The sequence below is a fragment of the Rattus norvegicus genome, chromosome 8 (genome assembly GCF_036323735.1).
Source record: "Rattus norvegicus strain BN/NHsdMcwi chromosome 8, GRCr8, whole genome shotgun sequence".
In the NCBI taxonomy this organism is placed as follows: Eukaryota; Metazoa; Chordata; class Mammalia; order Rodentia; family Muridae; genus Rattus; species Rattus norvegicus.
In genome coordinates, this window is record NC_086026.1 from 11,244,591 (window position 1) to 11,253,126 (window position 8,536).

An 8,536-nucleotide genomic window follows, 5' to 3' on the forward strand; every position below is an offset into this window, starting at 1 on the left:
TGATCAGAAACATATTAATCATATGATTATACATATTAGAAAAGTAAATAAATCAGAAGCTATATTCTCAGAAAACTTTACATCTATCAACTAGGGATACATTTAAATATAGAGTTGTGAGTGTTTGTGTGTGCGTGTGTGTGTGTGTGTGTGTGTGTGTGTAAGTATACATGTTTTTGTTTGTGTGTATCTGTGTTTACATATGTGTTTGTGAAACTAATACATAGAGAGAGAAACCTCTCTGGTCATTAGGAACCTTGTGGGATCCAAGTGTCTTCTTCCAAGTGGAACTTTTCAGATGCCCAGCTTGAAATTCTGCCCAAGCACCCATCCTATTTGCATCCACCCATCACCCCAGTTGGTCAACCTGGGACAGCCTGGTTGACTCAACCCCCAGCTGAGTCTGATAGGACACAACATGAAGAGTAGTTTTTACCCAAATCAGAACCTGCACAGTGGGGTCTGCGTGAGGCACACACACACACACACACACACACACACACACACACACACACAGCCACCAAAAATGTCAAAATAACAGTAAGTAACAATCATTAATTCCTCTCACCATTAATAGACTCAGATCCCCAGTAAAAAAGCATAGGCTAATAGAATGGATATATAAACAGAATCCATCATTTGGCTGTACATCCCAGCAACAAAGATAATCATTATCTTATTATAAAGGGCTGAAAAATATTTTTGAAGCAAATGGACTTAAGAAACAAACTGGAGTAGCCATTCCAATATATAGTCTAACATAGACTTCCAAGTGAAAATGAACAAAAGAGACAGGGAGGAACATGTTACTCATCAAAAACACAAAAAAACAAAACAAAAAACAACAACAACAACAAAAATTCAACAAGAGGGCATCTTAATTCTACACATCTATGCCCCAAATTCAGTGGCACCCACTGATGTTCCCTCCTTGACCAAAATTGTCTTTGCCTCCAAAACTGCGTCCACAACCACCACCAGTTTCCAGAACCACTTCTACCTCTCTGGCTGGATGAAGCACTAGACATCTCTTGCTTCAACAGAGCCTTTCGTACTTGACAGTTGTGACCATTCACAGTATGGTATTTCTGAATAACAATCTTATCCACAGAGTCATGGTTATCAAAGGTGTCAAAAGCAAAAGCAAAAGCAAAATCCCTCCTTTTTCCACTGCCTCTGTCAGTCATAATTTCTCTTTTCTATTCTCTTTTCTAAATCTTTTATGTTTATTCTTTCTTTCCTTCCTTCTTTCTTTCTTCTTTCCTTCCTTTCCTTATTTATTAATTTATTTATTTATTCATTTATCTTTACACTCCAGATTTTATTACCCTCCTGGTCCACTCTCCACATGTTCCACATCCCATACCTCCTCCCCACTCCCCTATATGAGAGACTCCCATCCCACCAGACTTCCAAATTTCCTGGGGCCTCCAGTTTCTTAAGGGCTAGGTACATCTCTGATTAAAACCAGACCTGGGAGTCCTCTGCTGTATATGTCTTCGGGCCTCATATCAGCTGCTCTATGCTGTCTGGTTGTGATCCAGTGTCTGAGAGATCTCACGGGCCCAGGTTAATTGAGACCATTGGTCCTCCTATAGATTTGCCCACATCCTCAGCTTCCTCCAGCTTCTGTTCATTGTTTGGGTGCACATATCTGCATCTGACTCTTTCAGCTGCTTGTTAGGTCTTCTGGAGGGCAGTCGTGATAGCTCCATTTCTTTGTGAGCACCCTATAGCCTCAGTAATGGTGTCAGGTCTTGGGGACTCCCCTTGAGCTAGATCCCTCTTTGGGCCTGTCACTGGACCTTCTTTTCCTCAGGCTCTTCTCCATTTCCTTCCCTGCATTTCTTTAAGACAGGAAGAATTGTGAGTCAGAGTTTTGACTGTGGGATAGCAGCTCCATCCCTCACTTGATGCCATGTTTTCCTGTTGGAGGTGGGCTCAACAAGTTCCCTCTCCCCTCTTTGGGGCATTTCTAGGGTCCCCTGCTTTGAGTCCTGAGAGTCTTTTACTTCCCAGGTCTCTGGTACATTTGGGAGGGTGCTCCCAACTCCTCCCCCCCCCAAGGTTGCCGGTTTTCATTCTTTCTGCTGGCCCTCAGGGCATCAGTGCTTTTCCCCCACCCAATACCAGATCATGTTCCCCTCTTCCCCCAACCCCCATCTCCTTTCACTCCCTGTTCCTCTCTCTCTCCCAACTTGTTGTTGCTTTCTTCTCACTCCGAAGTGAAACTGAGGCTTCCTCATTTGGGCCCTTTAGCGTTTGTCTCTAACACATGGGCACAGTCATAATTTCTATCACTTCAATTTTTCCATAATGCTCAAAATAATCTAGTAGGTGATTTTCTTCAGTGCTTCTTTAATACCACCAACAAAAATATTTTCACAGTTAAGTGGTCACCTGGCTTCTGAGCTCTTGACACACCTCTCTTAGGTTCCACAACTCTTCCATCTATCTTGTGTGGTCTTGCATTCATGGCACCACCCACTTCCTCCACAGTGGCATATGTGACAATCCCAAAGTCCCTGTATCTCTTGGTGTTTGGATCTCTCATTACCATACAGTTGGTGAGTGTTCTCCATTGCTCAAAATGGCTCCTCAGATTCTCATTGGTTGTTTTGAAGCTCATCTCTCTGTTGAAGAGCTTCAGCAGCTGTTCCAGCTCCTTGGGAGACTCTGACTTAGACATGACAGCAAGGTGATGAGAGCCTTCAGCAATGCTTCCTCTGCAGCGTAAAAGAGCAGAAATGAATAAGTTAACGAACGTGCCCCAAGAGTTATTAAAAGTAAAAAATGATAAGCACTCTGTCTGGTTCTCAAAATAAATTCAATAGCTACCTATGCAAGTTGAATTTAATATAGATATTAATCATGCAATCATATCATTATGCAATTATAAAATGTGATAATTGCTGAGAAGAAAAATTATAGAGTATTTTATGTGAGTAAGATAGGAAGCTCTGATTTAATTTGGGGATTTAATGAAATCTTTCCTAAAGCCAATAAGTCTCACACACATGAGAATGCTCATTAATATGGTAAGTAGATATAAGTCTTTTAAAAATAAATTTAGGTTAGAAGGGCATACTGGGTACACTTTGAAAATGAGCTCACACTTCTTTGTACCCTTCCTGTTTTTGTAACATGCAAGAACGTTAGAGTGACTGATCCAGGACTGTTACTCATCTCAGAATTGCCAATCCTCCTACCTATCAGCAGCTGAAATGCGGATGCTCCATTGTCCCGGAAATTTATGTGGATTTTACTCTATATCACTATAGAAATATAGCAAGAGGCTGAATGTTTTCAGCTGAATGGTAACCTCAAGGATTCCTAAAATATAGTTAGCAGCAGAAGAGCAGCTAGGAGAAGAGGGACTCTGTTGTCAAACTGGAAGTCCAATGAATAAACCACATAAAGTAATAAAGAGTAGAGACAGCTGCAGTGATTCTTTGCTTTTGTTTTTGCTTTTTCTGTTTGTTTGCTTTTGTTGTTGCTGCTGCTTTTGTTATTGTTTTTAAACTTTAAGAACCCATAATAGTTGGCTACTTAGTTAAGTCTCAATAACTATTTATTCTAATATTTTAAATCATGTTTTTATATATTCACCAAATGTAATGTACTGGTCTGAGTGACCTTTTATAGAAGCTACTTGAATACAAGTTTTACAAGTTTTGTTTTAGTTTGTTTTGTTTGGTGAAAAAGTTCATATACTACAATGGGATCACAATAGTCTTTGTGTCATAAATGATAGGCTAAGATTGATGAGAATTACAAAATGCAAGAATATTGACTCATAATTCAGGCTTTCTTTGTCAGAAGGCACAAATCACATCAAATTCGTTTTAAATAACTCTATAACACTTGTTTCCAATTACCTATCTTACTAGTCTTGGCATAGTTACCAATTTTGCATCTTTATATCATAATGCTAAGATTCAAAAATACTATGAGGAGTTTGTTAAAAAGTCCAAATTTTGTTTTGTGATTCTAGCAATATACTAGAACAATATTTTAGGACAATATCCCTTTTTATATTTGATGACCTCTGTAGAGAGAGATTGAATTAATGACAAATAGAGATATGTTAAAAAAAGAAATAAGAAGAAGTGCAATAACTAAAAAGAAATTACTGCATAAATTTTCTGGGTTTTGACATAGGAGGAAGATGTCCCTATCTCCTCCCTGCAAAGTGCAGCAGTACATGCTAGTGCCCCCTCTGTAAACTCTTTAACCTACATATTGTAATGATTTAAAATTAAGTATGAATATATTTACATGCCTGCAAAGTCAAGTAACAACTATGTATATCTTTTTAATGTTTTTCCATAGTTTATACAGACTTACTACCTTATAAGTCAAGATGTCTTTACTTTATGGTAATTGAATTTTTTAATCTTTTAATTTTTAATATCTGTTTTTCAAAAGAGATGTGGGGGAGTCTGGTATGAATTGTTTTAAGAACTGGATGCTTTTTGGCAGAAATCAGCAAATTTCTCTAAATTTAAAACAAATAGAAAATAGTTTTAATTTTGTAAGATAAGAAGATTCCATGTATTGGCCAAGAAGGGAGTTAAAAGAGCCAAGTCAAATATGGAGGGAGCAGAAGTTAGATCATTTGTATTCTGCACAATATCAAAATGACACAAACTTTCCCTAATGCAAGAAAAATTTAAAATACAAAGATGTCCTAGTTTCATATCTATTTCTAGAGTAGAATAACCTTAAACATTGACCTAAGGGGAAAGAAGCCAATATTATCTTACAATTTCCAGTTAGACCCTATGGAATGAAGTACTTAAATCAAAGATGGTCACATTGTGTCTGCTGCAAACAGTGGTGATAAGTAAGGAATGCATGCCTACTGCATTTCTGGCTCTTTTCACTTGTGTATAGTTCAAAGACTACAGGGTGGATCTTTCTGCCTCAAAGACTCAATTAAGTAAAGTTCTTCACAGACTAACCCTCACTGAAATTCTCATGAGGTGATTGATGTGGGGTGTGTCAAGTTAACAATTCAAATCATCACAGAAAAAATTGCAATATAAATGAGAGGGTGAAAAACAGTTCTTAGCATGTGAATTGTTGAAAACAAATTAACTGAGAAACAAGTCACAGCCTGGATACACGGATGCCTATCATAAAAAGCCACATTGTCTGAAGCACTGATCTCCACTGTTCTCTGTGCATCAGGAATATGCAGAAGTCAGATCAATGTCAGGGGTAAGACCATATGAGGACAGGTCTGTCTGTATGTATCTGTGCTATGCCAGCATCATAAATGTCTACACTGGGTGTTTTCATGCTCCTTGTGTTTGTCCACATACTCAGCTATACACTGACCCATCCTGGCAGTAGATAAACAGAACATACCTACTTTCCTTTCCCGAATTCCCACTTTTATTCTCTTCCTTCCTGATCTTCTCCAGCATTGCAAAGACCCCACCTATCTTCCTGTTTGTATTGTTTTCTTTTCCCTTCCTTTTATATTCTCTCTCTACCCACCATTCATAATCTATGGTTTATTTACAGACAGGGAATTAACCTGGCAATTGTGTTTAAAAAATGAGATGAGAGAAAAATTTATGACTTTCTATTTAAATTCCTTTCTTTACACAAAGCTGTGCTGACACACCTAAAACATACTCATACAGCTTTTATGGAAACACCTGGTCATAAAAAAATCTGTCTTTCAATTTATTGTATTCATAGGCAATGACAACTGCTGAGACACTTTTATTCAAGTGAAATCTGTCACTCTAAATGTAGGCTAGCTAGTCAGATGGATTCAAGATTAACACTAACATTTGTCTTATAGAAAGTTCACCTGCCCCAAATAATTTTTGTTTGCTAATATGTTATATTCCCTAAGCTGGCATTTTTTTTTACATTCTTCATAGAAACATCAGTCATTGTGATTGATGCAAAAATGGGACTCTTGATGACTCAAGTTCTTTATTAAAGAACTTCTATTGAAACTCAAGTTCTATTAAAAATAATGGCACATTTACATCCATTGGAAAGCTTCATTAATACTTAATAACAGTCATTGTAAATAATAATTATCATACACATTCACCAAAGTGAACAAAGTAAATTTTAGTTCACTGATTTGGAAATCCCTTAATAATTGCCTCTGGACATTTCATAATGCCATTATTTTTGTAGGTAATTTAGAGTACAGACAACCTGGCACTATCTCCCTCAACTAGAAATATGAAGAAAATGATCAAAAATGAATAAATGAAATCAGAGATCTTTGGAATTATTGTTCATCCAGAATGAAGCTGTCATTGTTACAGTAACTTTTATAACTTAAACAATTGAAGAAAACACAGGTTTTAATATATTAGAGATTTTTCTGACTGTGTATACAAGGCCAAATCTGTAACATGGGTATATCTGACTTAGAACCATTAGGTCCCAGCACAGTAATTCAAAGCATTGATTTCCTATTATCCTGCAACCTTGGACAAGCAAGACAGCTCCTCAAGCTCAACTTAACATCTACAAAATGGTACTAGGATCAGGAAAATCAGGCAACCGTACATATGTAATAACATCAGCAAACATTATAGAGTTTTATATTGTTTTTCTGATACAATGTGACATTTTAAAATAGCTTTTTTTATTGGTCTTTTTTTCCTTACATAGACACCAGCAGTCTTGAAACATGGAATTGAACGTTTACAAAAATTTCATATAAAAATAATGTCAGAGACTGAGAACATAGTTCAGTTTGTAAACTGTTTACCTCAAAAGCATGAGGTTTGATCCCTTGCTGCCAAGTGAAAAGCCCTATATGTATGGCTGCTTCTAATTCCAGTGCAGGATACATTAACAGTTAGGAATCCTGGTTCTCATTAACCAGACAGCTAGTCTAGCCTAATCACTGAGCCCTGAATCCCAGTGAACGTCTCTGTCTCAAGAAAACAAGATTTTTAATTTCTGAGGATCAATAGCAAAGGTAGTTGATGTATGGCCTGCACACACACACACACACACACACACACACACACACACACACACACACACACACACACACACATTATATACCTTATGTTTGTCAGGGTTTCTATTCTGGAGATAAAACCCCATGACCATGACGAGGCATTGTTGAGAATGAAGGGTTTACTCATTTTACACTTCTGGGTAACAGTCTATCTCTGGAGGGACACAGCAGAAACTCCGGCAGGGCGGGGAGGTGGAAGCAGAAGTTCACACAGAGGCCACAGATGTGTCCAGCGTACTGGTTTCTTTTCCATGGTATCCTCAGCCTGTCTTCTTAAACTTTTCAGGATCACCATTTCAGGCGGGGAACCATCCACAGTGACTGAGCCCTTCCACATCAATCATTAAATAAGAAAATGCTTAGTATGACTCGCAGACCAACCTGGTGGAAGCATTTTTCCAAATGAGGCTCCTTCTTCTAATACTGTAATTGTTGTCAACTTGAAGTAAAACTAGCAAGTACCTGATACTCAAAATGACATCCTCAATATTCAGGAAGCTCCAGAAAAAAAAAAGATAAAATTAAGGACAAATGTAATCATACTAATAAACTCTTATTTGTACTGATGAGAATATAGATTACCTCACCTAAAGTTGATTTATAAAGTACATCACTATGAGTGAATGTTTCTCCAAATGGAGTAGACACATGATAACTTTTAAAAAGTTATTTGAATACTTTTTGAATTTGTAGAATGAATAGATGCAAACTAGCATTCAAACACTAAGAAAGCAACAGATATTGACTTGAATTTTAAACAGTTCAAAGTTTACAGTTTTCTGATAATATTTGATAAGATAAATTTAAATATAACAATAACATATATCTCCTGAACATTCAAATACATGCTGAGCATCTTCGAATGTTTAAAAAAAATCAATTTTCCGTTTCAAGCCCTGGATTCTGGAATGACAAACCAGAAATCTAAAACCAGTCTGAAATCAATTATTTCCTGATAAACACCTAGGCCATATGCTTTGGATCATTCCCCAACTAGCTCATAACCGATTTAACCCATTCACACTATGCTTTGTCTACTACTTGGTTAGTACCACTCCTTCAGTCTACCCTGGTTCTTCTTTTGCATAGTCTTCAGTGATTCCTCTGCTTCTCCCACAACATATTTCTCAAATCCCTCTCTATGGCTCTCCCTTCACCTTCTTTTATTTTTCCACTACTTTCTAGAATCCTCGCTCTTCCTGTCAATGTCCCATCTCCTTTTCCTTAACTCATCTCATTGGCCTCCACCTTGTTTATTGACAGGTGATACTTATAAGAGATTCTCTTTATGATTAGATTTGAAGAACTCAAGGATCTTTGCCAAGAATACAACATATGCTTTGAGGAAAAACTTAATTTAAGTCACCATTAAGACCAGAGATATGTACCCAGTATCAGTGTCCACTACATCTTATCAAGATAACTGCCATTATGTAAACATATGACCTGCTCAACATACTCTCAAAGTTTCCCAGTACACTGAGATGAAGTATTTTTAGGAAAGTTATTTTGAACTTGGTAAAA

The 8,536-nt window shown here is 37.2% G+C and overlaps 1 pseudogene; it reads right to left on the reverse strand.

Moving 5' to 3' along the window:
• Positions 1-737: 737 nt before the first annotated feature.
• On the reverse strand, positions 738-2,689 carry Hnrnpa1-ps14 (heterogeneous nuclear ribonucleoprotein A1, pseudogene 14; annotated as a pseudogene).
• Positions 2,690-8,536: the final 5,847 nt, after the last annotated feature.